The 27,155-nt window shown below is 40.0% G+C and overlaps 1 protein-coding gene across 7 annotated transcripts in view; it reads left to right on the top strand.

The window, feature by feature from the left end:
- The window catches only part of PTPRF (protein tyrosine phosphatase receptor type F), a 386,501-nt gene that overhangs the window by 66,756 nt on the left and 292,590 nt on the right, over window positions 1-27,155 (top strand). For 3 of the 7 annotated variants that reach the window (XM_062581928.1, XM_062581933.1, XM_062581927.1), the window contains exon 2: window positions 27,064-27,144. The exons of the other annotated variants lie outside the window; for them this stretch is intronic. The gene's annotated coding sequence lies outside the window, so the exon portion shown is untranslated. The remainder of the gene's footprint in view (window positions 1-27,063; window positions 27,145-27,155) is intronic. 7 annotated transcript variants of the gene reach the window in all.

The following is a 27,155-nucleotide window of genomic DNA, read 5'->3' as shown; positions in this document are numbered from 1 at the left end:
AAATTATCTGAAAATACCAACTCAGTCTTTGCCAACAATGAAAAGATAAATAGTATGTCAAGAATTACAACAAAATAGAAAATGTTGTTGTGCCTTTCCCTAAAGGCATGATGTTTGTATATCTTGAATAATGTGTAGGACTGTTCACTTTGCTGCAGGAAGGAGAAGGTCAAAGGGAAAAAAAAGTACAGAGATGGTCAGAAGTGACTGTTAGAGGTATGGAGTGGCTTCCATGGGCATGGAAATCTAGTACAGCAGGGTGCTTCATCCAGGAAACAAATGCTTGGGGATGACAATTTTTTAAAATTGTCAAAAGTAAGGTAAAGGGGATAAGAAACCATTATTTATGTTTTTTGTAATTTCATTAAGTCTTTATTGATGTTGGGATTATCAGATAGTGGGTTTGAAACTGCCGCAGGAGTACTTCTGAACCCATCACAGAGGAATCAAATGTTTAAACAGAACAGGCTAAAGAAGGTTGAGTCTATTAGTGTCCATTAAAGCATGAAGTTTTTACATATGATCTCCAACATGGAATATCCCTACCTGCCAGTTCCTAGAGGCTGATACAATAGAATTGTATCTTTATACTTTTCAAAATGTCTGCTATAGACCACTACAAAAGCTGAAATACTGGGCTTAGATGGACTTTCTGGTCTGATCTGGTATGGCCACCATATATTTTCAGTTAGTTTATATTGGCAATAACTAAACTAAAATAATGGAGTTACAGAAAGGCATGGAGGGCTGTGCTTCTGTGGCATGCATAGAAAAAAGATGCATGCAAAGATGCAGGCACAGAATATAGTATTTACACAGGAAGTAAAAAAAAAAAAACAAAAAAAACAAAAAAAAAACCCTATTTTTTCTTAAGGATGAAAAAGAGAACATACAGATTCCCCTTTGGGTATTGTAGTCTGACTTCAGGTTCTACAGCATTTGAGCTTATTTGAATAAAAATATTTAAAGAAAAGAATAGAAGCCTTTCAGAACATGTGGATCTTGTGCATTATGACAAGATAATGAACATTCAGCTTGTTCAAATTATTTATTCTGTGTTTCTGCCGCCTTCCTCATGTTGTAACTAAAAATGTTCAGAGGCTGCAGAGAGAAGAAGAAACAAAGACGATGTTCAGGATCCAGATTCTCATAGTCACATCACATTTTCTTGATGTGATGTGAAAGTTGAGTTTGAGCCGCTTGTCCAAAACCTGTTGTGACATTGTGGTGATAGCTATCCATTTAATACTCTCTTTTAGACATCTGGTGTCCTGACTTCTTTTCCTTGTTTCCCTTGCTTCCCATTAAGGTTGTAATTTTGCTTTGGATAATACAGTTATTGGCCATATAGCAATATAGCAATTCCTGTCTGTGTGTGCTGTTCACATTACATAGCAGGGACGTTACTCTTACTGCTACTCTGATTTGGTGTGGAGAAGAGGAGAATTACTGCAATATTTCTGTGGGCTATTACTGTTCAAGAGTGCTTTCATTTGAGGTTTGTGATGGAATTTGCCAGTTCCTACAGGACCATTCTTGCTTAGTATTTCTGGCAGCGTGTATTTGCTTTTGTTACAAGACAAACTCCAGGAAAGCAGTAGCATGTTTACAAAATGCGAAGTGTTTCATCTTGGTGTCTGCGGTTTATAGAAGGCTTTGGGGACCGACTATGTGCGGGTCTGTGTATGAAGCAACCTTACCTTGAGCAGTGTGCAGCAAACCAGAGCAGTTGTTCTCTGTTTTCTGCCTTCTGACTCCACCTTGATTATTTTTCATGGAGCTGGCTAAATCTGGCATGGCCACTGGATTAAAAATGTTCAGAGAAAAGCATTGTTCAACAACTAGCAATTAATATAGATTATCCATCCTTTGTTTATATGCACTGTAGGGACTTTATTAACTTTTGTATTGGAAATGCATCTTTTGTGGATGGGATAATTATGTGCATTTTTTGCTCATCTCAGATTGAGATACAAAAGACTTAATAGCTCAATTTAAAGGGTCATCTTTTCATCACTGGAGCTTCCAGTAGTGTTGCTTCTGAAAAGGAGAAGAGCTTGTTAGGAAGAGAGAAGTGGAAATCTTTATTTTTTTTATGCTATATCTGTATCTGTAGTGGGTGCCTGCATACATACTCACACATTTTAGAATTAATTCAGTAATATTATATAGTGATCACTTTGTTACTGGAATTTTCTGCTAGAAAGATTCAACTTTTTTTGCTCCTTCCTTAAAAAAAAAAAAAACAAAAAAAAACAGAAGCGTTAATTAGGAGTCATTAAAAGAATCTGAATAAACCAATGTGACTGTAATGATTGGTTCCTAAATCAGTTATTTGTTGAATCACTTTCCTTTTGGTGTTAGGTTAATCTAAGAGAAGTGTCTATATTGAACTTAGTTCAGAAACAAATCTCAATTCAGTTATGAAGCAAAGTACATAATATCCTGTGCCTGTGTCTTCATGTTGTAAGAGCACTCAAAGGTCAGAGGGAAAAATCTTTGAGACTTACTTTGGGGAGCTGGATTTTAACTGAAGAAAAACATTCTGTGAGAGTGAGTTTATTAGTGAATTAAGAAATACTTCTGACCTTTTAGGTTTTCAGGCAGTATTTGTTAACACCAAAGGTCTAATTTTCCCTTTAAAGCAAAACAAATCCCTTCTTGCACTTCCTATCACCCTGCTCTGTCTCTTCTTATCGTGAATTATCTTTAAAATGAAACCAGGGTCTGAACAGAACCTGCAGTGATTTTTTTTTTTTTTTTTTTTTAATGAAGAGAAGAGCCTGCTCTCTGGTTCCTTCGCTAGTTGTGTTCTTCCTGGCTTTTTAGTTGCGTTTTTCTTTCTCTCAATTGTATGCTATAGAATTTGCTTTTAAAAGAGAAAAGCAATATCAATGTCACTTCAAATTTTAACCATATTCCCCCCCTGATGTGAATGCACATAGCAGTGAACTAGATGCAATCATTATGGGCAGCTGTTCCATAGAATCTGTGTTGTAATCTGATTAAGTACCATTTTAAAATCGTCTGTTTTCTGTAGTTATTACAAGCTGAAGGGGCATTCTAAACTATTCTCCTCCAATGGTAAGAAATGTTCCTGTTTTTAGCCTGAGTTTGTTTAGGGGTAGTTTTGAACCTGATTTGTATTTGTACTGACCTCATCCTTCAGTCTCTACAGTTTCGTTTGCTACCTAATATTTATTGCTGTGCTGAACTTTCAGAAACCAGTAATTGCCCTCCAGTTTGTTTTCTTATGCTGCTACTGGCCCCCCGTGTGGGGTCTTGTTTCGAAGGAATCTTTTTTTTTTTGACCAGAATTCCAGGTAAAACTATACTGAGCTTTTGTGTAATGCAAGCAGGTTTTCCCTACTACATTGAAAAGACTTTCCCTGAAACCTTTTTTAAAGCTATTTCACTTAACTGTCCTCTATCTAATACACCAAGTTTTAAAAATTTTCAATCACTTTTTACTTGATTATATCAGAAATTCCCTTTTTCCCTTGAGTACAGTTTTGTTTGCTGTAGTAAGTATTTGATCATATTTCTGTTATGCCCTTAAAGTTAGCTTTTTCTTTACTGTATGATAGATGTCATCCTCTGTGTTGACATGCAGCAAATTTCATTAGCATTCTTCTTTTGTCTCTAAGACATGGATATAAACAATAAAAGTATATCCCTGACAAACCTTTAGGAAGCTACTACAGCTTCATCTTCCCTCTGTGTGCATTATCTTTCCACTACTTTAACCCTTTTTCATATTTATCTTAGAATTTTTATATTGTTTTTATTTTCTTCCACTAAATTAGTTATTTCCTATATAACATCATAGCGATGCTTTCTGATATCCAGATAAAGGTCTACCACATCTTGTGTGGCGAAATCTCGTGCTTTATCTGCAAAACATACTGGGAAAATCTGGCGCAAATTATTGCTGGTGAACCCCAGTTGTGTTTTATCCTATTTTTCACTTTCCTTCGGCTCTCTAATTATCTGTCTTTTGAAACGTTTTTAAAACATTTCATTACTCCCGAGATCAAATCAGCCAACATTTAGATAGCAGAATTAGTTTTTGCTGCCTTTAAAAAGACATTTGCATTTGCTATTCTTTAATCCTATAGTACCAGTGTAACTTGATAAATTTGCTGTCAGACTGGTGGTAATTGTGCCCCATCTGAATTTTGCAAGGGAGCTTTCTAGGTCCCTGAGCTTTGGTGCATTGAGCCCTTTAGAGCTGTGCTTCCTCTTCTGGTTGTAGTATTTCTCGTGTCTGTCTGGACTGGCTTAGGCATCCTGCCTTCATCCCAGCCTTCTCGATACTGTCGTCCCTATTAAAGGCCAAGGCTAATTACCTAGTCAGTTTGGGGTAATTTCTCCTCCATGCATTTAGAAACTGATTTTTTTTTTCTTATTTGCTCATACAGCTTAAGATTTTTACTGTTTCCCTTAAACAATGCAATGGGAATTGAAACTTTGGCAATTGTCACTTCATTCTTACGCTACTTATTCTGTGCCCATCGGTCCCTTCTTTTCCATTTCTTTTGAGTTCATTGCTTATTCTCACTAATCTTTGTGGAACAGCTTTATATGCAGCTAGGCGTGGAACCCTTCTTTCAGCGCTTTTTTCAGTAGTGATTAGGATCTGCATTCCAGGTAACTTTTACAGCTTTGTTAGAGAAATGCCAATTTTTCCCTTAATAGAAAAGTAATTGAATAAACTTTCATTTCATGCATGTACATGTGCATGCATGAGTACCTGCACAAAATCATATGTGCTTGCACCATCCTTCAGGTTTGAGGAATTAAATAAAAATGCTTTACTGAAAGTAAATAAAATGACTTAAGGATAGAGGGCATTTATGTTGTGTAGTGTTTCGTAGTTTGGCTGCTTAAAGTTTTCTTTCTCATGCTTGTGCAAATATTGAGCTGGCAGAAGAACATCAACTTATTTTTAAGAATATGAACTGTAGGTTTAATTAGTTGTAGACAATGAGCTGACCTGACAGGAGCAGTTCTCAGGATGTTTCTTGATAGGTTAATATACTACAGACTGAACCTTTGAAGCATGGCTATACAGAAAGCCTCCAGTGAAAATGGGCTCCTAATTGCCAACAACACTGGTTAACAGGTTGTCTAAGCAATGTAATGGCCCAGCTTCAGAATAGCTTTAATATATTCTTGTCACCCATGTGAAATATATACTGATTAAGATAAAGCTGCCTCATTATTCAAATATTGATAGTAGCATCTTTTTTTTTTTTTGTATGTTATCTTTCTTTCTATTTTGTGTCCTTTTGTCCTGCTATCCATATTCATATTCATGGCCACTCACTAGGGAAAGAAAGGACCTCAAGAAGGTCTACTTTTTCCTGATTAGGGAAGTAAATACTTGGTAACCTCAGATGAATGAGCGATAGCTGGTTATTTTATTTTTATGAAGAATGGAGACTCCATAATTTAAGATTTTTTTCAAAGTGGTTCATAACTTTCCAACAGGTTTTCAAGGCTGTGATATAATCACTACTACCTGGCCAGGTTACACACATGTATTTTCTGCATAGAAATTTGGATTTGAGGTCCTACAAATTTTGGTTTTGTTGGAGTAAGAAAAAAATACGAGGACAGAGACTGTGATTAGTTCTTAGTCTTTACAGCAACAAGTTGCAGTGGTTTAGTAAATCATGTATTTTTTCTTTCTCTCTACCTTTTATGATGTTTTTAGGTTTGGGGTTTCTTGTCACTGTTGGTTGTTTTCACTTGGTGGTACCTTACTCATCCTGTAGACAAAGGTTCTAAACTGCAGAGTCAGCCTTGAACGAACTTTCAGCTTGAATTTATGGCTTTTGGTTCCTTCCATCCCCTGTCATGACATGTGGCAAATGCCATTACTAGCCTTTAAACAGAATCTGCTTTACCCAGGAAGGACAAACCAGTGAAGCATGGCTTTCAAGAAGATGAATGTGGTCATAGAAAACAAGTTGAACTTTTTTTTGATCAAGTTGTATATTTAGTGTGTTATAAGTTATATTGATGAATACCTTATTTGGACTGAATATATGAAATCCTGTATTTATTTAAATTTTATTGAGGTAATATCCAAGATGGAAGACTGCTTGTCCTGGTCTTTACAAGTGCAGTAAGAATCTCTGACCTATTTTGTGAATTGGTTGATGATGGTAAGAAACAAGTGAGCATAACAAACCGGACCCGCTAACGAAGGGGCAGCGCGTTCATGGAAACATGCAGTTCCTTGGACTCCTTTGGGAAGGAGGCAAATGGCTTTTGGTTAGGCAAGCGAGGACCCTCAGTGAATGTAATTTTTGTTGACCTTGCATTAAAAATGGGTGGTGAAGATGAATGGCTAAAATTGCCCTTTCCTAAGCAACCTTTAACAAATTGCTAAGGATCTTTCTCTGTATTTTAGCAATATAAGAAGTGAAATGAAACAAACGAAGAGGATTTCAGGAGATCTTCTGAGCTCTTGCTGCTTGGTCACTTGTACTGATTCTGTTTCAGTTGTTACAGAAAATGGCAAGAACGTAGATAGCTTTTTATTTCTCTGCTTATTTTAAAAATTATAAATTGCATTATCTAACAGTAGTTATCGTTCAAGTTTGGAAGCACTACAGTTAGTTCACAAAAGTTCTTAAGTATTTATTCCTTAAAAGGGTTCCTATGAGGACTGCTACCATTTATCTTTATTCATGCTCTGCCTGAAGGGGTGGTTTGGTAGTTAGTGAACCTTTAATTCCTTTAATTCTATGATTTGCCACTTCTTGTCTTCCCTTGATTGCTTGTTGTACTTCTTCGTTGCATCTTGTCTATATTAGATCATAATTTCCTCGAGATAGGTAGAGAATCCAGTATCGTGGAGTATGATGCTGGTTTAGGGCCTTCAGGCAATATCAAAATACAAATAAGTATACTTGAAAGATTTTTAACATATGATCTAAATTGTTATAGGGCAGCAGTTTAGATTCTGTTCAAGCTTAGCTACATGCAGTCAAGTTTAAACAAGTTGGACGCTGACAGTCCTGAGGTTTAGTGCTTGCTCTGTGGTTTATCTGCTGCTTAAGTCTTAACCAACCTCTCTTATCAGAAAATGAAACACAAACACGTATGCTAATAGAACATTTATTTGGGGATTTTTATTTGCAGGAAAGCCAGATCATTCCTGTGTTTCCAGTGGAAATTTTTTCACTGTAGTATGGTTCTTCAGGGTGCAATCTCATATGCAGAATGTGTACTGTAGTACACATTTAGATGCTGTAAAATTAGTATCTCTTCATTTAAAAAATTTAATTTCATAATGTTGGTAAGCACTTTAAAAATTTGTCCACATCATTTGTTTTTACATATGTGTTAAAGTGTAGTATTCAGTTGCGCTATTGAATTCTGTTTCTCAAATGATCCGATAATGTATTAGTATCTTGTCAACCACAAGCAATAAGTAGCTATGTGCAATTTATATAGAGTCCATGAAAGTCAAACTGGAAAAAATGTACAATAAAATATACCTGTACAGCATACAACACATTATTTAACATCATAAAGTGTGGTAATACTGGAAACTTACTGCCATATATAACCTATGCTAATAGGCAGCCAAGTTATCTCTGTGCTGCACTTGGAAGCATCTCTGTTTAGCTGCAGCAGTCTCTATTTCCTCACTTTGGACTTTGGGGGTGCCAAGCTAAGCTTGCTAGTAAGTACCTGTGCAATCAGGATGCATTAGATTTTTTTTTTTCCCCACTTTATTTCATTTCTGTGTCCACTGATGTTGCGGTGATTATGAGCACAACGAAAAAAATCTAAACAGAATTGAACAACCTCTGCTGGTGCAGCCAGTTGCCCTTGGTCAAAAGTCTACTTCCTTTTGGTTGAAAGGTAGTCTTATCAGGAATTAAATTTTTGCAGCTGGAGAAGTCATCTGACAAAAAATTAAAGAGAAATGCTGGTTAGGGTTAACTGAGCTCTTAAAAAAAAAGAAAAAAAAAAAAAAAGAAGAAGAGAGAGAGAGAAAGGTAGAAGGCATGAAAGTATCCTATTGGCTTTGAGAGGAGAAGGGACATCATCTGGTTGACACTGGAAAGAGTTGGCATGTTGAAAGTTATCTTAGAAAAAAAAATACTGTATCTGACAAATAGTTTTTTATGTTGCTTAAGGCTGTGAGAAATCATAAATAGGAGACTGATTATGCAGTACCTAAAGCTGAGCTTTTATGCGAAATCTAATTTAAATTTGGTGAAATGGACAGTGCTACTAAAATGCAATTTGTTCTTGCAACACTTAAGTGTATCTTTATGGTGGGCCTAATTGGTTCGCAGATAAGTTGCTGACTTTTAATGTTGGGGAGAACGTAGAACTGCTGGCGTGCAGCATATAAACCTGTCTTGGCAGCAGCACTAATTCCCGCTCGTGCTGGCGCTGAGGGAGCCGCCGGTCGAGCGGGGCAAGCCTCGGGGACGGGGCTCGCCTTCGCTTCCCGCTCACGCGGGCGTTGGAGATGCCGGCCGTGCTCCTCTCCTCGTGGCGCTGGGGGTTTGTTGCTGTTGGCCAAGAGGAGGGTAATTTGGGGTGTTGTGACCTGCTTCCGTGGGTTTAGTCTCCGTTGAGCCTGTGACTTGGCCCTACTCGATTTTCTTACTGGGCTTGAAAGGCTCTCAAACCGGGACCCAGAAAGGGGCAAACTCGTACGAGCACGTTTAGGCCATACGTTTATGAAAGAGCAGCTTTTTGTGCTAGAAATGCCCGGTGGTGTGAAGGTTCCTGGTCCTTGGCGGCAGGAGCGCGGATCATCCGCCCTGGGAAACCCCTCTCGTGAAGAGGGCTGTTTCGGTGCTGCTTGTTTTCAGACTTCCCTCCCTGATTTAAATTTCCAGGTGACTGTAGAAACTACCTTCAATTTTATTTAAGGGTGAAATTAAGTGCTAAAAGATAACTTGATTGAATGTCATGCCATATTTATATATAATATATATAATTTTCTAAATGTGATTCACATAGACTCTGAATACAGCTGTTAAAATTAACTGGGTAGGTAGCTGAATAGTTTAGCCTGCAATTCTGTGTTGTCACAATTAAAAGGAATCAAATTCTGGCAAACTGGATTTTTAAAGGTTAGGGGATGTCTTTTTTTTTCTTTTGTTTCAAAAGCCACAGCAACCCTGAATACTATTGAAAAAGTAAGAATTTAATAGGGCACTGGAGATCTTAGCCACGGCTGGAACGGCGGGTGCTGAAATCCCAGCGTGCAGCGCCATGTTTTGGTGCTACTCTGAAGTTGTGCCTTTTTTGGCTACCAAAAAATAGCAAAACAAAACCCACCAAGCCTCTCCCAAAAACCTGGCAATGTTCCTGAGTAGTTTGATGTGATCTGACAAAACCTATTGAGAGAGATCGTAGGCTTGAGTATTTGGCCACATACCGTGCCTAGTTTGGTCTCTCTTGCTGGTATTTTTGCTTTCTAATAAGTCATTCACTTCGGGATATTCTTTCACCAGATTTCTACAGTTGGTTAGTGGAAGTCTGAAAAATAGGTGGAACCAAAATAAAGGCATGAAATGAATTGACATTGAAACTTAATACCAAGAAAGACTCTTTGTTAGCATAGAAGAGAGAGTTAAAGCAAATGTTTTCCTCTGAAGTTGTCTAAAGGAAAAAAAAATGGGTTTCAGCGGCTTCTTGTTGATAGACTGCTTGATAAGGGAGACTTGATATTTTATCCCTTAGCGTTGATTATTGTTGGTGAATGTTTGGAGTCTCGTATAACAATGCAGATTTTTGAATATCTGCACCATTCCTTACGGCCATTCGGTTGCACCTTTTGCTAACCAGCCAGGGCTCAGTGTCCCAGCAAGGCAGGACCTCGCTGTGCGGAGGGCTCCTGGGGCCCTTCTCCCCCCTTTGCTCCTCAGAGGATCCCATCTGCTAGCGTGAAGCCTGCTCACACCTGCTTCCCGTCGTGTGAGTGGAGAGCAGGCGAGAAAGTGGTGGCCGTGGGGCAGCATCCCGGTAGTTTGGAGAGATTTGACTAAGCAAAATGTGGCAGAAACTGTAAGGTGGTGAGAAATTGTGAGTGGGAATAGCTGTTTTCTTTATACCTGATGCTAGGCTGCCCCTAGGATCAGGCTGGGAACCTCTGGGTTGAACTTTTAATGTAATTCAGGATTTTTGTATATGTGGAATGTATGCACCATTTAGTTCTTTGGTTTATGTATAACTAATATATAGTCACTGAGTGTGGGACTGGAAATGATGAAAGTTAATGCTGACTATAAGGCAGCAGTACTGTGGATTAAGAATGTTTAACCACTGCTCTACAGGATATTGCCAATAACTTACCTCTGTTCTTCAGTCCAGGTATCTTTTGGAGGAGAGTTTGAGTCTTAGAAATTACTAGTTTTCAGTGTCTAAACAAGACTAAATAGTCTGTAATCTCTGCTGGAGTAGACTACTTTCAGTTTATTTCCCATAGGTACAGGGTGGTTTATGTGATGTGAAATTCTTTATTTGCTACTTAAACTTTGCTTGTATTCAATAACTAGATCTATGTACATAGAAATAGCATCTACAAAATGTTGCATTGCAATGTTTTGAACTTTCATTTCTCTCTGAGATCAAATAGTGAGTTTGGTCAAAAACTTTCCAGCAATGGAAATTTCTTTGAAAAACCTCAAATGTTTATCCAATATGGTTATGCTGTGTGTGTGTGTGTGTGTATATATATATATACATATAAAAAAAATTAATACTCTGAAATAACATTCTGAAGCAATAGCCTGTTTTTGGGATGTGTTCTGCATAAAGTTTGAATTTCTGCATTATTAGTGGTGGGCTGAAAGACTAGAAATTTTCTGGTTTTTTTTTTTCCTTGCATATGGAGTTCCTGTGTGCTTGTGTGTGATTTTTAGAAAATGTGTTCCAAGACGCACCTACATGCCTGTTGTCTTAATGTGGTATAATAAGTCTACCTCAAAAGCAGTCGATAACAGAGTAAGAAATTGGTTGTAGTGGGAAGACATAAATACTAAGAAAATATTTTTCTGGATAGATGCTGGGAGGAAGCTTTTTAAGCCTTTTTATTTACCTTCTTGTGTTTTGATTGTAGGAGAACATAAAAATAAGTAAATGTGAATGTAGAACTTGAGTTACACTCTTTCAGATGAAAATAGACATGGGCAGCAGTATGAATACATTAATGTAGCAACAGAATTGAGCGTACTTCTACAAAAAGTAGAGATCAGCAAGTTGGTAGATAAAGCATAGAATTAATGCTCTCATAAGCATGAGAGCTGCGGAAGTTTTTAAAAGGAGACATCATGCTTTGCAAATTTGTTCAAGCTCCTTGTTGTGAGAGCCAGCAAGCACCCAGGTCAGCTTGAGGTGGTTGGCAGGTTTCCCTAAAGGTTTTGATGGTGTCTCTTGCGGAAGAGTCCTAACGTTCACCTTCCATGGAACGAAAGAGGATGCCCTCTTATGGGTTATTAACTGATTGAAGTTAGGGTGGGAAAATAGAGTTAAGAGTTGTCGCGCTGGGGAAGGGGTCTTGCTCGAGGCTTGAGCGCAGGCTGGAGGTGGGGGGCGTAGCGGGGGTTATCGCGGTGCCGGCCCTCTCCTCTCCTCTCCTCTCCCCCGCGCGCTGCCGCCAGCTGTGTCGGGGCCGGGTCCCGGGCCGGTGCTGGCACGTCCGTCCGTCCAGAGCACCGCGCGCGCGTGGGGAGGCAGGAGCTGCGCTTGTGTGGGCGGAAGGTGGAAGTGCTGCTTGGTACGTTGAATATTAGCTCTGACCAGAGGTCTTTGGGGCAAGCACAATACAAATATTAAATTACCATTTTTTGTTAAATGTTTGCCTTCACAATGAGGGCAAATTGCTGTTGACGCGGCTATTGTCTTTGACTTGGATACTTCAGGGACGTATCCTACGGGTCTGTTACAGCACATTGACGGAAAAGTCTAAGTGGTCTTTAAAACAGCGCAAAGGCTTTTCATTTTGTTTCACTGTAATTAATATAAATATACCCAGAGGCTTGAGTAGTTGCTGCATATTTAAAAACAGAAATATGAAGGTTAAACGATTAAAAAAAATTGCAATGAGCAAGCGTATTATACAAAATACATAAACTTTATGTTAATAGAATGATAAAGATTTAGTTTAAAATGATTAAAATTCAGGACAAAAACAGGCTTAAATATTTAAGTGTATCTTTAGATCCCTTCCCTTTTAGATGATCTGCCCTTTTTCTACATTGCCTAATCTTCATATTTGTATTTTAAAATATTTAGTTAATTATAATTTAATATTGGCTCACCGAAATTGAGTTGTATTGCATATAGAGGTCCTATTTTTCTGCATGTGTATCTCTAACTTGAGCTGAAGTTATCTGTGCTTTTTCAGTGGAATATTATTTTCATTTAGTAGCTTTATTAGATTAGTTGGATGGTTATTTGTTACTGTTTTTTTTTAAACTGTTCATAAAAGACGTGATTGCTGTTCTGCATGGCTTTTAATATTGCAGGTTATGCAAATTAACAAACAAAAGCAAGAAGAAATGAAAGAGCAAATCTGTAAACTCGTTTCTAGATGATTTGATTGCTTAATCCGTAAGTGAAAGCTTTGTATCCCCTGCTGCCAAGTCACATTCTTCATGTGTTTTGGCCATAGCGAGAGTGATGCTGGTCCCTTAACCTGCTAGTGATAGCAAGGGGCAGTGGTCGTCCTTGTTGAAGGATGTGTGTGTGTGTGTTTTTTTTTTTCCTTTTCCTTTCTTCATTAGACAAGTGAGTTTAGTCTGCACAGTCATCAGTTGTCTTCTGGATGTAGTTCGGCAAGTGTCGCTAAAACGATGCTGAGCAGTGCTTGAGAGGCTGAGGAGCTCTGAAGCCCCTTCAGTAGTTCCTATGCTGTAGCCTTGCGCGCAGAGGCCTCTCAAACATAACCTCTGAGTTCTGGGGAGAACGATGGGTGTTTTGCAAACTTTATAAATGAAATATTGGAAATATTCTCAGCAGAAAGGTTGTCAGCAGAGATCAGAACATTTCACCCTTTGGTGACAGGTAGTGGCATGCATCGAGATCTAAGTGGTGTATCTACATATTTCAACAAAATATGTTGCCTCTCCTGCCTTCATATTCACTTTTTAGATTCACTGGCAGATAGATTGCTTTTTATGTCCTTTCTGTGCACATTATGCCAGAAGGTTCCTTTGCGGAAAATAAATTTATAGGCGCTATCTGATAAAGGTCTTTCTGCAGCGATCTTGCAGAAACATTTCCCGAGCCATCCTTCCCGCTCCAGTGTCATTGCTCAGCTGTCTCGCTCGGCACCGGAGGTGACAGGCTACCTGAAGTATTTTCTGCTCTATGTTTCCGTGGTAATTTTCCAGACCAAGTCAAGGAGAAACCAAAATCTGTAAATAGAAAATTCTTGAATAACTTCCTCCAAACTGTTCTGCTGACTTGAACTATGTTATCTCATAAAAATGCCTCTTCGGGTAGGAGCTGTCAGGTTTATTTGATTATGGGAGGCCTTGCCTATGCCTGCGTACTCAAATGTGTATGCGCGTGCGTGCACGTTCGCGTTTACGTTCCAGACCTGACATTCGGCCAAGGAGTAGATGGCTGGTGTTTACGGTGCGCTTGCACAGTGTGACGCCGGTGAGGGCTTTAAGTGTTTGGCGCTGTGCGCTGCCACCGCGTGGGAAAGCGGTCACGTGTTTCAGTAGCGTTACTTGCAGGTTTTGCAGAACCGTAATTGGTTTTATGCATGTAAGCTATTCAGGTTATTTAATAGTCCTTGAAATCTGCCAGTTTACATGCTTCGTTCTCTATGAATAGAGGTAGGCAAATGAAAAATAGCTTAGCAATCGGAGATTGCTCTTCGCAAGAGGTTAGTTGGGAGAGTGGAGATGTGAACGTGCTTTAAAATAGCAGATATGGTCTTTGGCTTGATGAGAGATGTGTGTTGTCTCACATTAAGCTAATTGAAAAATCTTTGGAAATGATTAAAACTGTTTTTGTCTTCGGTGTTGCAGCATTCTGAGCAGAATTTTTGGGGAAAAAAAATGGATTGCTAGTTTGTTGAATTTCACCTCTTCATATTTTGCAAGAGCAGAGTATTGCCTAACACTAAAGCAGGAGTTTGGTGTATGTGTTTATTGTGTAAATGTGGTTAGAAAGAAGTGCTTTAAGGTTTTGTTGAAGCTTGTGCACTAACAATGATGATGTGCATATCTTAATAGTAAATTTTTCATCTCATTAATAAGGAGGAAATGTAAAGAATATTATCAGAATAGTCAGTCTGACATGCAGAAAATGTTAAACTTTATCACATTGCAACAAAAATAAGCTCATTTATGGCTGCACAAAAATCATTATGCCTTGTGTTTGCCTTCTATAAATTTGATTTATTCTTATAGTAATTACAGTCGTTGATTCAGTAAAAGTTGAAAACATTTTTCCCCAAGCGTAACAAGACTTCTGTGTTCCCACTGCTATTGCATTGCAACACTTTGAACTTGCTCAGCAGACATGACAAAGGGTTTAATTAAAATACTAGCAAGATAAAAAAAAAAAAAAAAGAAGAAAGAAAAACATTTGTCTGTGTTAACTTTGTACGTTTCTCATAATTCTTTAATTCTAATAATAAAGGAAAAATACCATGTCTGAGATAAGAGGTTGTCCTCCCTTCCTGCTCCCCTTGTGAGTAGAAGATTGTGTCAGAGCTATGGGATGCTTTGCTAATTCCACTGCTCGCTCTGAGCGCTGTTTAGATGTTAGTCGTGCGCTGAGGAATAGGAGGTACTTGTTCACCAGCAGGAGCTTGATCCTTGGCATGGTTAGGGATGCGCTGCAATGAGTCTACATTTCTGAGCCTTTTCAGCTCCCAGGTAATTGTAAAAATATCTCATTCCTGCTCACTGCTTTCATGTTTGTATTAAACTATACAAAAGCATTTTCCAAAACGTGGTTGTAGAGCTTCAGGAATTTCCAGTAGTTTCCTTTCTAAACAATCACATGTGGATAAAGTCACCTGTTGCGATCAGTTGAGGAATAAATCCAATGTGTAAGAGGAAGAGGAACAGTTACTTATTGAAACATAAAAGAGCATCTTCTCACCCCCTTTCTACCCATTAATAATGGATCAGCTGTAAGTTGTATTTTACTACTGAAATACTTTGAATGTGGTATGACAATTGCAACCCATAGTAACATGGTAGCAGTACCATGTGTCGGTTAAGGTTTTAATATATGCTCCTTAAATCTCCATTTTTTAAAATCACATCCTAATATTCTGAAATTAAAGACTATCATTCCTGAAATTGATAGGATGGCTAAGGGACCTTTGGGAATTTTCTGCCAAATTTATAGTAGGTTTTAGACAAGGAGCTCCCCTAGCTCCTTGCTGACAGTAAAGACCATTGTCAGAATTAGTGTTAAACTTTTTTTCTACTTTGTAATAAATATCTCCTTCTCTGAGACGTGATTTAAATAATGATATAAATCAAGCAGAAACTTTGATGTAAATCAGTTACTTTGATCTCATGTTACTACTTTTCTCAAAGGAGAGGTTAATTATTAGTAGTTTGGTAATTACTAGAATGCCTTGATTTGCCGCTAAGTACAGCTTTTGCAGTAAGTTAACACCTTTTGTCAATGTTATGAGCATGTGTTATAATTGCTAAAATACTCTAAACAAGCATTCAGATACTTGATGTTCATATTTTTGGTAGTCAAATATTCATTTAATTTGTACTCAGTGCTGAATTTATATTGATGTAAAATTCTTGCGACTCAAAAGTGAAGCTCAGTTAGAATGCATGAAAACATTAAATGTTAACAACATTTATCTTAAATGAACTAGATATATAAATAAAAAGCAAGTTTATTGCAGCATTTTGCTTTTAAAATAGAAAAGGTATTGATTTCAAGGTATTTTTGTTTAGAAGAGATAATTTATTAACTCTGGATAGTGACAGAACAATGTTGTGGCTCTTCAGTTATTTGTAAATAGTAGATCTCATCTTCCTGAACTTAATGTTTATTCCTAGATAGAAAAATGAAAACAAATCTTCATGCTGTTATTTCTTAATCAATATCTTATTTTGAGCAAATCAAGTTATTGAATTGAGTTAAGTGAATAAACTGAAATTAGGAAAAAGCCATTTCTGTATCAGCTGAAAGGTCCATCACTACTTTAGAGCTGGTTCAGTGCTTTACTTTTGAATGTTTAACCTAGCCATTTAACTCTCTCTAAAGTATGGGAAGCAAAGTAGTGTTTATGTGTTTTTATGCATACAAATGTATATTTAATTTGAATGCTTTTGATAGTCATTAAAAATGAGCATGTATGTAAAATATACCATTATACTTTAAAAACATAAACCTAATAAAGACTGAAAATACTTTAAGATGCGCTATTTAAATATGTATGTTAAAAATAGAACTTCACTTCTCAGAAGAATACCCCCAAAATAATGTCAAAACACATACATTTGTGTGTCTGAGTTTCCTTTAATGCCAAATGTATAAGCACAAGAAATAAGATCTCTAAGTATCCAAAATCGGTCATTGTGCCTAATTTGCTCTTTAGTACCGTTAATTTCCTTCTAAATATGTAGTGGTGACCTAGCCTTTATAAGTAAGGTGAAAATCTAGGTATAATGAGTTGATTATGTCACATTTGATTTTCTGTGGGTTTTTGAAGACGCAAATGTTTCACTACGTGATGGTGTAAATGTGAAATTATAGAGCAAAGTGGTTATGCAATGTATTTATGTTATTTTCAATATTCAATTTTTTGTTCTATATTCACATACATATATTAGAAGCAGATGCAGCAATGAGACAAGATGCTCTATATTTTGCTTAGGAAAATAAGCAAAAACATGTTTATTTTAAATAATTTTTTGGAAGTGCTCCTTAGTTTAATAGTTTCCGTCACAGCAAATCACTTATTGGGGATTATAGCTCGTAATTCTGATATAGGAAAGAACAATGCTGTTTCTCTGTTACTTAAAAATATGCTTGTTAGATTTTATGTCTATCAGTGTATAATATTCATTGGATATTCCAGTCTGAAATAATCTTGTCTATAACTGTAGCATTGCTGCTACTAAAGTGAAAACCTTTTAGGTTCAAACAGTTCAATGTTGTTTTAGTTTTTCAAGAAAAAAATAAAATTGTAGATTAAGTGTAAACAAAGTGTGATATACTTAGGATGAGGTTTTGCTGGTAGCAATTGTTTACCAGTTTGGAAGAGAGAGCTGCTAATTCTCCAGCGTTAATGCAACCTAATGGTTCTTCAGGCTGTATGTCAAACGTCTTGTATAGAGAGACAGAGTAATGTCAACCCTCCAGTGTAGTAAGAGGACACATTTCAGGCACCACCGATGGGAACTTGATGTAATAGTTTCTTTGAAATTTTTCTTCTGCTCTTGTTGGATTTATGCTGTAGCAAGATGTTAATGCTAGCATCTTGAAGATCATCTTGTTGTGGCAAGAGTCTGATGCAGTGAGTTCCAACAGGTTTAAAAGATGGACAAAAACACCCCAAACCACCCATTTTACATTTTGACATTAATTCTTTAATGTTTGTTTCCCATAATACAAAAGTTCTTTTTTTCCGTTACAGTCAGAATTTCCTGTCATTTAGAGTAAGCTATTGGAGGACCAAAGGAGACTTGAAGCCACTAGTCCTCAAATAGCAATCCTAGTCCTTACATTATACTTGGTAGCACTCCTGCGAGTTCCAGCATGTAGGTGTTTGGACGTATGGTTATCTCAAGTCCCCTGCTGTGCTTCTGTGCTAGAAGAGTTCCACTCTGCTGGCATTGACAAGGTACCAGTATCGTCTTCTGAAAAAACTTCAAAGCCTACACTCCTTGAGAGGCTGTTCTGTATGAGAGTGTCTGCTTGATGTGGAGTTAAAATCTTGGAGAAGATGAAGTGGGGAACACTGTATGCTCAAAGAATGCTCCTTTCTAGCTTATCCTAGACAAAACAAACATATCCCTCTCCTTCTCTCTCTTCCAAGTGACTTGACCATCAGCATTGTAATTAGTTTCTTCTTAAAAAGAATTCTGATCTTATTTCCTAATAACTGGATGTTCTTAATTCCTGAAATATATATAACTTTATCTCTTTGATTACTCACTAAGTAACACTAATTTCATGCTTATTATCCTGTCAATTTATTCCTTGAACTTCCATTAAATTCTTGGAGAGTCTACTCAAGTTGAAAAGTTTTTTTATCATTTTTTTTTAATTTATAACTGTTTGGTAGCTGTAATCATGTCCACTGTTCTATACAGTTTGGATAAAAAGAATGTGTTAATCAGCTGGGAGGGAGAAATGACTAGGCAGTTGTATCGCTGTCACAGTAGCAGGGAAGATGATTCCCAGGATGTCTGTAATTGGCACAGAGTGAAATTGGCCTCCCTCTTGTAGCAAGAATATCAGTACTCTTTGGGGGAAGAGAGGAGGCTCTGTGTTCCAACCCATGTCAGAAAGGTGATTCCTGCTTTACCTTCTTCATCACAGTGCTAAAATAATCACAAGGAAAGAGTTGTGCAGGATGTGCTATGGAGGAATGGGAGATTTCCTAGTGAAAATGAGCCTGCTCCAGGGACACTGCTCGTCCTGTTCTAAGCTAGAACCTTGTATTGTTGTGTGTCCTCTCTTTTGAGAAAACATTTAAGAAGAAGTATTAAGGCATACGATAACATACTGAAAACTTCTAGGCAAATTGAAAAGACAGACATGACCTACCTGTGCTTTACTGCCCAAAGTCAAGACTGATCGACCTTGTGAATTTTGACACAGACTCGTTCCTTTTAGCCATGGGTACAGCCATCCCCACCAAAAACATTGCCCTAGTGTTGAGCATGTAGGGATATCACAAGAGCAGCAACCACATATGCTAACATTGCATCAGCTGCATGATGAGGCATGATGAGCCTGCAACTTCAGCCACATCTTGTTTTATGAAGCTTTTGCCTATATTGGTCCATCAGCCTGTTTCAGTACTGCTGAAGTACAGAAAAGCCTTTAATCTAGTATGCAAAACGATGAAGCTGCTGCCTTTTGATACTCAGGAAGAACTGTGGACTGGGTGTCCCTAGCTGTACCCCTGTGATGCAGGTTTGTCATTACTCTTGTTCATTTAACAGTATTGGGTGTGGAGGTGAGATGTCCCTGAATAAAATGATAACAGAGTAGTTGGATGTGTTTGAAAAGACTTAGTCCCTTTCCCTCAAGCAATGTAGACTGAGTAAGAGTCTTTTCTTCGAACTGGAGTGCTACTTTTCTCTGACCAATATATAAAATGCTGCAAGAACTATCTTGTTACAGTGAAGATAGTATGGTAAAACACAATTTGAGACCCTATGGGCATCAGAAGTAAAATTCCTGGCCAAACTTTCAGTTCCCTACGGCAGAATCACTCCTGAATATCTCAGCTGAGTACAAGGACACAATTAAATGGGCATCTTCAGTTTCCAGCTCTACCTGCATCCTATGGATTGTCACTGTCCACAGAGACTCTTGCAGAGTTTTCTTTCTTAGTAGTAAAACCCCCATAGCACGCCCTGCTCCATCTCCCTGATGGCATACTCAGCAAGGACAGGGTCGTGTATAGATGTCACTTTCCAGCAAAACCCACTCTCCTCACCACATTAAATCTGTTAGTTATTACTTACGCTGCGCTGTAGCTGTTTTGTAGAGCTGATGGCATGATACATAAAACATTGAAAATACTGGCTTGTACTAGTGAAAATTCAGACCATCTACCTGGTGAGAGAAATTTGTTGTTTTCGAAGAAGTTCTGAATAGGTTGTGCATCGTGTTAGGAAGTGTCTCTGCACCTTGGTATCAAAATCTGTCGGTTGTGTGGTAACAGCCTGTGGCTGTACGTGCGCGGTGCCACTTCTGAAGGTGACGGAGGCAGCCAGTGCTGGTTCTCAGAAGTTGGTGCCTCAGTGCTTCGGCTCGTGTCTGCCAGGAGGACGCTTCCGCTTCGTCTCCCGCGGCGGGGCTAGGTGCGAGCCCCGGGCAAGCACTGCTGTGGGTTGTGTATTGAATTTACAGAGGAGAACTCATCTTCCCTCCTCCTCTCTGCTTGAGAGTGATCAGGATGTGTGTGTTTCAGAGTCTGAGGGATTTTATATCCAGGTTTTATGGGGAAGCCAGGTCACTACTTGGGCATTCGTGTGTGTCATTTGTTCGGCTGCAAGCGTGCTGCCAGCTCGGGCATTTCATTAGTGCGTTCTGGCTTTCTCAAGTGATGGGTGATGCAGGCAGTCGGGAAGAGGAGGGAGCATCTCCTCAGCTCCTATTAGGAGGGAAGAATCCAGTGTGCCTTTTATTAGCTGTCTGCCTACACCTGTATCTCTTATCTTCAAAGATATGCTTTGAGAAAATGGTATAGAAGTCTAAAGAAAGTGGCTTAGGTGTGTAGCAGCTTTCTTCGTCACAGACTGCGATTTAGTTATGTTGCTGTTTGTTACGCTGTGGGATGTGACATGCAGTTCCTTGTGCCTGAGCTCTGTCTAGAATGCAAGCGATCGCACTGGAAACTTCCCTGCCTCCAGCGAAGGAGGGTGTTTGAGCTTGAACTCTCGCCTCACTGAGGTCTTTGATGTCCGGATCTTGAAAACCATTCTCCACTCCAAAGATTGAACTGCGCAGTTGTCCTCCCTCCCTTCCGAGACGGGCTGGGCTGAGCTCCCTTCAGAGTCCATTAATGCTGTTCTTTTTATCCTCCGGAGAGGTCGGTACAGAACGACACACAGAAGTAATTATTCCCTGCCTCTCCTCCCAGTAGCCGAGCGAGCGGTGGAAGTTTAGAGTTGAGACATCATTAAATCTTGGAGCAGTGTGGAGCGGCTGCGAGCCTCTGAAGCGAGGGATCCTTGTGGCATCTTAATAGGCAGCAGAGGGGAGGGCTGAGTAACAGGTGGTATTTAGAGACTAATTAATATTTGTGAATAACAATGTGCCATTGGTAAGAAAACAAATCAATCTGCATGTGAATATTTATGATGATGATTTTTGGCGCTGCGTGGATCACAGCATCCCCTTCCAGCTGCCGGGTCTCCTCTCATGTCACAACATTTCACACCGAGGTGAAAACCTTCTCTGCTGTGTGTAACCGTGCTGCCGGGAACCAGCCAACTGAGCAGCTTTGCAGTGTGTGCATTTTTAGAGGAATATTCTCGACAGTTTGGCATCAGTGGGCCACTAGGTCCCAACATTTTAAGTATTCTTTGCTGGCAGGGTAAGCCATATAATTTAGCTTGAGATTTCATCCCATTAAGAGCCAAGCCATGCACAGAGATAATGCTATGTTTGGAGAGAAAGCAGGTGTTAAAGGTTGTTCTCCCTCTTAATGCTGTGTGCAAGTGTTTTTACAGTACATCAAACTTGCCTAATGTAATCTTCATAACACTTTCATTTAAAATGCTCCCTGTGGTTTGTATTTGTGGAACTGAAAGAGCAGCATCTACTTTGTAGCTTGGTGGGGCGGAGTGTCCTATTGAACATACCTTCATGCAGCTGTTTGGGAAAGATAATAGGTTTTTAACCTCTGTCAGTGTTGGACTGGGGTATTTATGGAGCTCTACTAAAGCTTTGCCTGGTCAGCTCACCTTGCAATACCAATTTTTCACAATTTGCCATATTCCTGTGATAAGTTGCAGATTTTCTTGGCCTCTCATAGTACCTCATGTTGTGTCAAACAGCATGGGATCTTACCAAGAAACAAGGACTTCCTTGCTGTTCCTCAGTGCAATGTGAAACACTCGTGGCTGCTGGTGCTGTGAGTTCAGTAAATATTGTCACATAGATTAAGAAAGAAGCTTTGAAGAGTTTCAGAAAATATTTTGTCGTCTTTTCTGTACTTGATATGCAGAAGCTGTGGAACTGGCAAAAACTCTGCCTGTGGTGCTCCTGCTTCTGGGTCTAGAGGTTTCCGAGGTCAGCCGTGGGTGTTGAATCCTTGTTCCAGAGTATTGCAGAGAAATTTGCAATATTACACTTGGCATGCAGAATGTGGAAGTTCTTGAGAGCCTGTCTGCTGCTGTTGCTGGCATTGAGTTAATCTTGATGGTTGTGTATGTGTTTTGGGTTTTTGCCTTAAAAAGGGAAGGATGTAATTTAATGTACTAAAATGCTATTGATGTGCTATCTCTTTAGTCACTCTAGGTCTCTAGCAACCTAAATTGGTATGATGGAGACTGTAGCATGTTTCATGTAAGAGTTTATGTCCGGTGAACTGCCATTGCCACTTTTGTCACTGCTGAATACATTTTTCTATTAATGTTTAATCCTAAATAGCAGAAGTCTAGTGTTTATATGCCCTCTCTATATAAGCACAACGTCTGTTTTTGTAAAGTTAGTTGTGACATTCAAAACTGAATCTTAAATATATGTGAAGGACAATAGGAAGGGCTTCTTCAAATACATCAGCAGCAAGAGGAGGACTAGGGAAAATGTGGGCCCGCTACTGAATGGGGCGGAGGCCCTGGTGACAAGGGATACAAAGAAGGCAGAATTCCTGAATGCCTTCTTTGCTTCAGTCTTCACTGCTAAGGGCAGCCCTCATGAATCCTGGAGCCTGGACGTGAGGGAGAAAGTCTGGAGAAGGGAAGACTGTTGCCAGGCCACTCTCCATCACCTTTGAAAGGTTCTGGAGAACTGGAGAGGTGCCTGAGGACTGGAAGAAAGCCAATGTCACTCCAGTCTTCAAAAAGGGCAAGAAGGAGGACCCAGGCAGTTATAGGCCGGTCATCCTGGAAAGATGATGGAACAGCTCATTCTGGATGTCATCTCCAGACATATGGAGGAGAAGGTGATCAGGAGTAGCCAGCATGGATTCACCAAGGGGAAATCCTGCTTTACCAATCTCATAGCCTTCTATGATGGAATGACTGGCCGGGTAGATGAGGGGAGAGCAGTGAACGTTGTGTACCTTGACTTCAACAAGGCTTTTGACACTGTCTCCCATGACATCCTCCTAGAGAAGCTCAGGAAGTGTGGGTTAGACGAGTGGACAGTGAGGTGGATTGAGAACTGGCTGAAAGGCAGAGCTCAGAGGGTCATCATCAGTGGCGTAGAGTCTAGTTGGAGACCTGTGGCTGGTGGCGTCCCCCTTCAGGTCAACTTCAGTGACCTGGATGAGGGGACAGAGTGCCTCCTCAGCAAGTTTGCTGGTGCTACCACGCTGGGAGGAGTGGCTGACACACCTGAGGGCTGTGCTGCCATTCAGAGAGACCTGGATAGGCTGGGGAGTTGGGCAGAGAGGAACCTCCTGAGGTTCAACAAGGGCAAGTGCAGGGTCCTGCACCTAGGGAAAAATAACCCCTGGCACCAGTACAAGCTGGGGGCTGACCTGCTGGAGAGCAGCTCTGCAGAGAAGGACCTGGGAGTGATGGTGGATGGCAGATTGACGATGAGCCAGCAATGTGCCCTTGTGGCCAAGGTGGCCAATGGTCTGCTGGGGTGCATTGGGAAGAGTGTTGCCAGCAGGTCGAGGGAGGTGCTCCTGCCCCTCTGCTCAGCCCCGGTGAGACCTCATCTCGAGTACTGTGTCCAGTTCTGGGCTCCCAGTCCAAGAGAGACATGGAGCTACTGGAGAGAGTCCAGCGTAGGGCTACGAAGATGATCTGAGGGCTGGAGCGTCTGCCCTCTGAGGAACGACTGCGAGAGCTGGGCCTCTTCAGCCTGGAGAAGAGAAGGCTGAGGGGGGAATCTCATCAATGTGTATAAGTACCTGAAGGGAGGGTGTCAAGAGGACAGGGACAAACGCTTTTCAGTTGTCCCGTGTGACAGGCCAAGAGGCAGTGGACAGAAATTGAAGTCCAGGAAGTTCTGCCTGAATGTGAGGGGGAATTTCTTCCTTGTGAGAGTGACAGAGCACTGGAACAGGTTGCCCAGGGAGGTGGTGGAGTCTCCTTCTCTGGAGATCTTCAAGGCCCGCCTGGATGCAACCCTGTCTACCATGCTCTAGGTGACTCTGCTGAGCAGGGAGGTTGGACTAGGTGATCTCCAGAGGTCCCTTCCAACCTGATTCTATGATTCTATGTACATCAGACCAACATAAAGTAATTTAGAATTTAAGGGATCACTTACACCTGAACAGCTCCTGTTTTGCAAGGGATTTTATTGGTCTTAAACTGTGTATTATACAGTGCTTGGTTTGACTGAGAGTGTTTTCTAAATTCACCTTAAACATCTTTACTCTTTTTGTCTCTATCTTAGTATTTCCAGTACAGAAAAGATTTTTTTGATGGCATTTTCCCTCCCTTTTACAGCAGTAGGGCCACTGTGGTGTAGTGGAGAATAGTTGACTTGAACTGACCCTACTACATAAATACAGAACCTACTTAAGCGTTTGAAAAAAGGAGTCTTTATTAGAATAAGTGCATGTAAACCATGGAAGGTTGCAATTGTAAGTATTAGAACTATAGAAAATTCCATGGAGTTTCCAAAGAATAAATACAAAAGAAATGCGTAAAAAACGATATCATAGTTAGCAGCAGAGGCTGATATTTATACGAGAGGAAAATAATATAAATTGTTGACTTACAGAAATTTCAAGCATTTTTATGCATTTAATAAAGGGTTGCAATTTAAGTAGCTTAAGTATCCTTCTCTGTAGATAGTGTGTCCTGGGATTTAACAATGCGCCTGTTGGATGAATTCCACTCAGATGTGATTGCCATTCTTGCAACAAAGACTAGCTGATGAAGAAATAAGCAGAGCCAGTATTGAAATGGTCATCATGTTAGTAGTGGGGGAAGAAGGAGAACAGATTTGTACAATCTTTTTCTATTAATTCAGCCTTTAAGAATCTTGGCCATGGGCAAAGCGTTATGTAGAACAGAATCAAAATGTTGTTTCTGCCCGCAAAACCTTCTAACCCAAGTTGTTTTGACTCAGATGAGGCTTTAGGTGGTTTCAGATCATCTGGGGAGAAATGGGAGCTGGGGAGACACGGCCTGGTGGGCAGGTAGAAATGTCATGCAGCAGCCCAAACTAGCCAGATTTTTGGTGAACCTGACTGGAGAAAGAGCATCTAAAGGAAAGTATCAAGGCAGTTTGCATACTTGAAAGAGGGCTTTCCTCGAGCCCCAGAGAGTGATTTAAAAGTTCCAGGTGGCATTTCTTCTTCTTCTTTTTTTTTTTTTTTCTTCTTCTTCCCCCTCCTGCCCTTCCCTTTTTGAAATGCTGAACTGAGGAATGGAGACTGACAATATGGGACAACTGAAGGTGGGGATTGGCCACCCGATACTGAGTGAGAGGTGATGCGGTAAGAATAGGGGCCCTGTATACAGGGGCAAAAAATTTACTGTGTTCAGCATGCGAGGGCTTTTGCAGAGACCAAGAGGGACAGCGTAGTCCAAGTTGGGAAATACTTTAATAGCTGCATTCTGAATGGGTATTGACAGGGTAGGACCTCAGGAGTTAGAGCAGGAACACATTCTGAACGACCGCAAGCAAGCGATGCAAATGTATGCCAGAAGTAAATATAGTAGAGTAAGCACTGCTAGAGAGTCACTGAAGTCAATGCTGCATAACATAAAATTGCAGAATATATTTATTTGTGAAGGTTATTAAAGCACAGCTTCAAACTTGTCTGAGTCCTTGGAAAGGTGATCGCTTTTTGGTTCACTAGGCTGAGGTTTCATGATACAGCTGAGTTTGATCTGATGGCGCACTGCCAGTGGAAGGGGTGAGCTTGCCGTTCCCCTTGGACCGCTCTGGCACTTGTCCGACCCACTCGCAGGCTGGTTCAACTCACTGTGCTGGGGGAAACGAGCTGCCTTCTCTCCTCAGATAGGCAAACAAATTTTTGCTGGTTGGGTGAGCTCAGCTTGGGAAGGGATTGGGAAGAGCCTCAAAGGTGTGCACGAACAAGAGGATAGGCGTGGGGCCCGTAAGGGCATGGGAGGTGTATGTGCTCCTTTTTGTGGCAACAAGCTGGTAGGTTGTCTGAGCTGTATATGCAATTGGGAGTGAATTGGCATTCCTCTTGTCTCAGCACTGAGTCAGCGCGCGACACCGCAACCATCAAACACCCTGATTTCAGGGTGCTGTCACACTCTTAAAGTACTGAAAATGTTTACAAAAGGAGTATTTTGTAAATGATAAAGACTAAGTAACGCATTTCACGTTTGCATAATTCTGAATCGTTTATCCTTCTGAGGACTATAGTCATTCGGCTCATTTTAGCAAACGCTTAACGACGTAATCGAGCTCAAACTGTCTGTTACCTAGCTGAGCTAACACTGAACGTAGGTCTGTTCTGGGGGAGATTATGCACGTTCTCTGCAACCTGCAAGCATCATTGAGCACGACGTTCGAAGGGTGACAGTGAGAGGCATGACTGGTGTTGTGAAGGGTCAAGATATCTTGTGAAACAAACTCAGGACTTGCAGTAATGGAAATAGGAGGTATCTTGGTGCTGATAGCATTCGAGCTCATGTGCTTAGGAGGAGTTGGGAAGAGAAGTCCTTGCTCTAAGCTGGGTAGGATGGAAGGGATCACTAACTGGAAAAGCTGGAGAACCACGTTTTGATTTTACGTAGTCACAAGATGACAGTGAGTCACAAATGTGACTGTGTGTGTGGGGGGGGAAAAAGCACAGTGGGGATAAGAAAGAAAATTGATCATCCTCAGAATGGAGATCCCACCTGAGAGCAAACACAAAGAGCTTGGTTGGGGCGGTACAATGAGTACTGGAAGGGAGGTGGTATAATTCATCTTTATAAATACATCAGGGAAATAAACACTAGGGAAAGAGAAAAGCTATTTAAGCTGCAGGATCAATGTTAGCATGAAAACAAATGGATAAAAACTCAGTCAGGAATAAATGTTAGGCTGAAAAGTAGAAGGAGATTTCTGTCAATCAGAGGAGTTCAGTTCTGTCAGATACAGAAATTGAGGTGTTCCCCCCCCCCCAGGATGAAGAATTCTTGTCAGTAAGTGAAGTTTTAACCTTTACTGTTTTGTCTGTGAATTTCTTTGCTGTGGTCATTTATGATGCTTATTATTTTTTTCCCCCCTTAGGTGTTTTTATGGCCTCTGTCACAGTAGTGTCTCAGTGTCTCCCAGACATTTATGGATTTATTCTGAGAACGTTCCTGTGAGGTAGGAAAATA

The sequence above is a fragment of the Rhea pennata genome, chromosome 8 (genome assembly GCF_028389875.1).
Source record: "Rhea pennata isolate bPtePen1 chromosome 8, bPtePen1.pri, whole genome shotgun sequence".
Lineage (NCBI taxonomy): Eukaryota > Metazoa > Chordata > Aves > Rheiformes > Rheidae > Rhea > Rhea pennata.
This window is presented reverse-complemented; position numbering and strand designations above follow the sequence as displayed.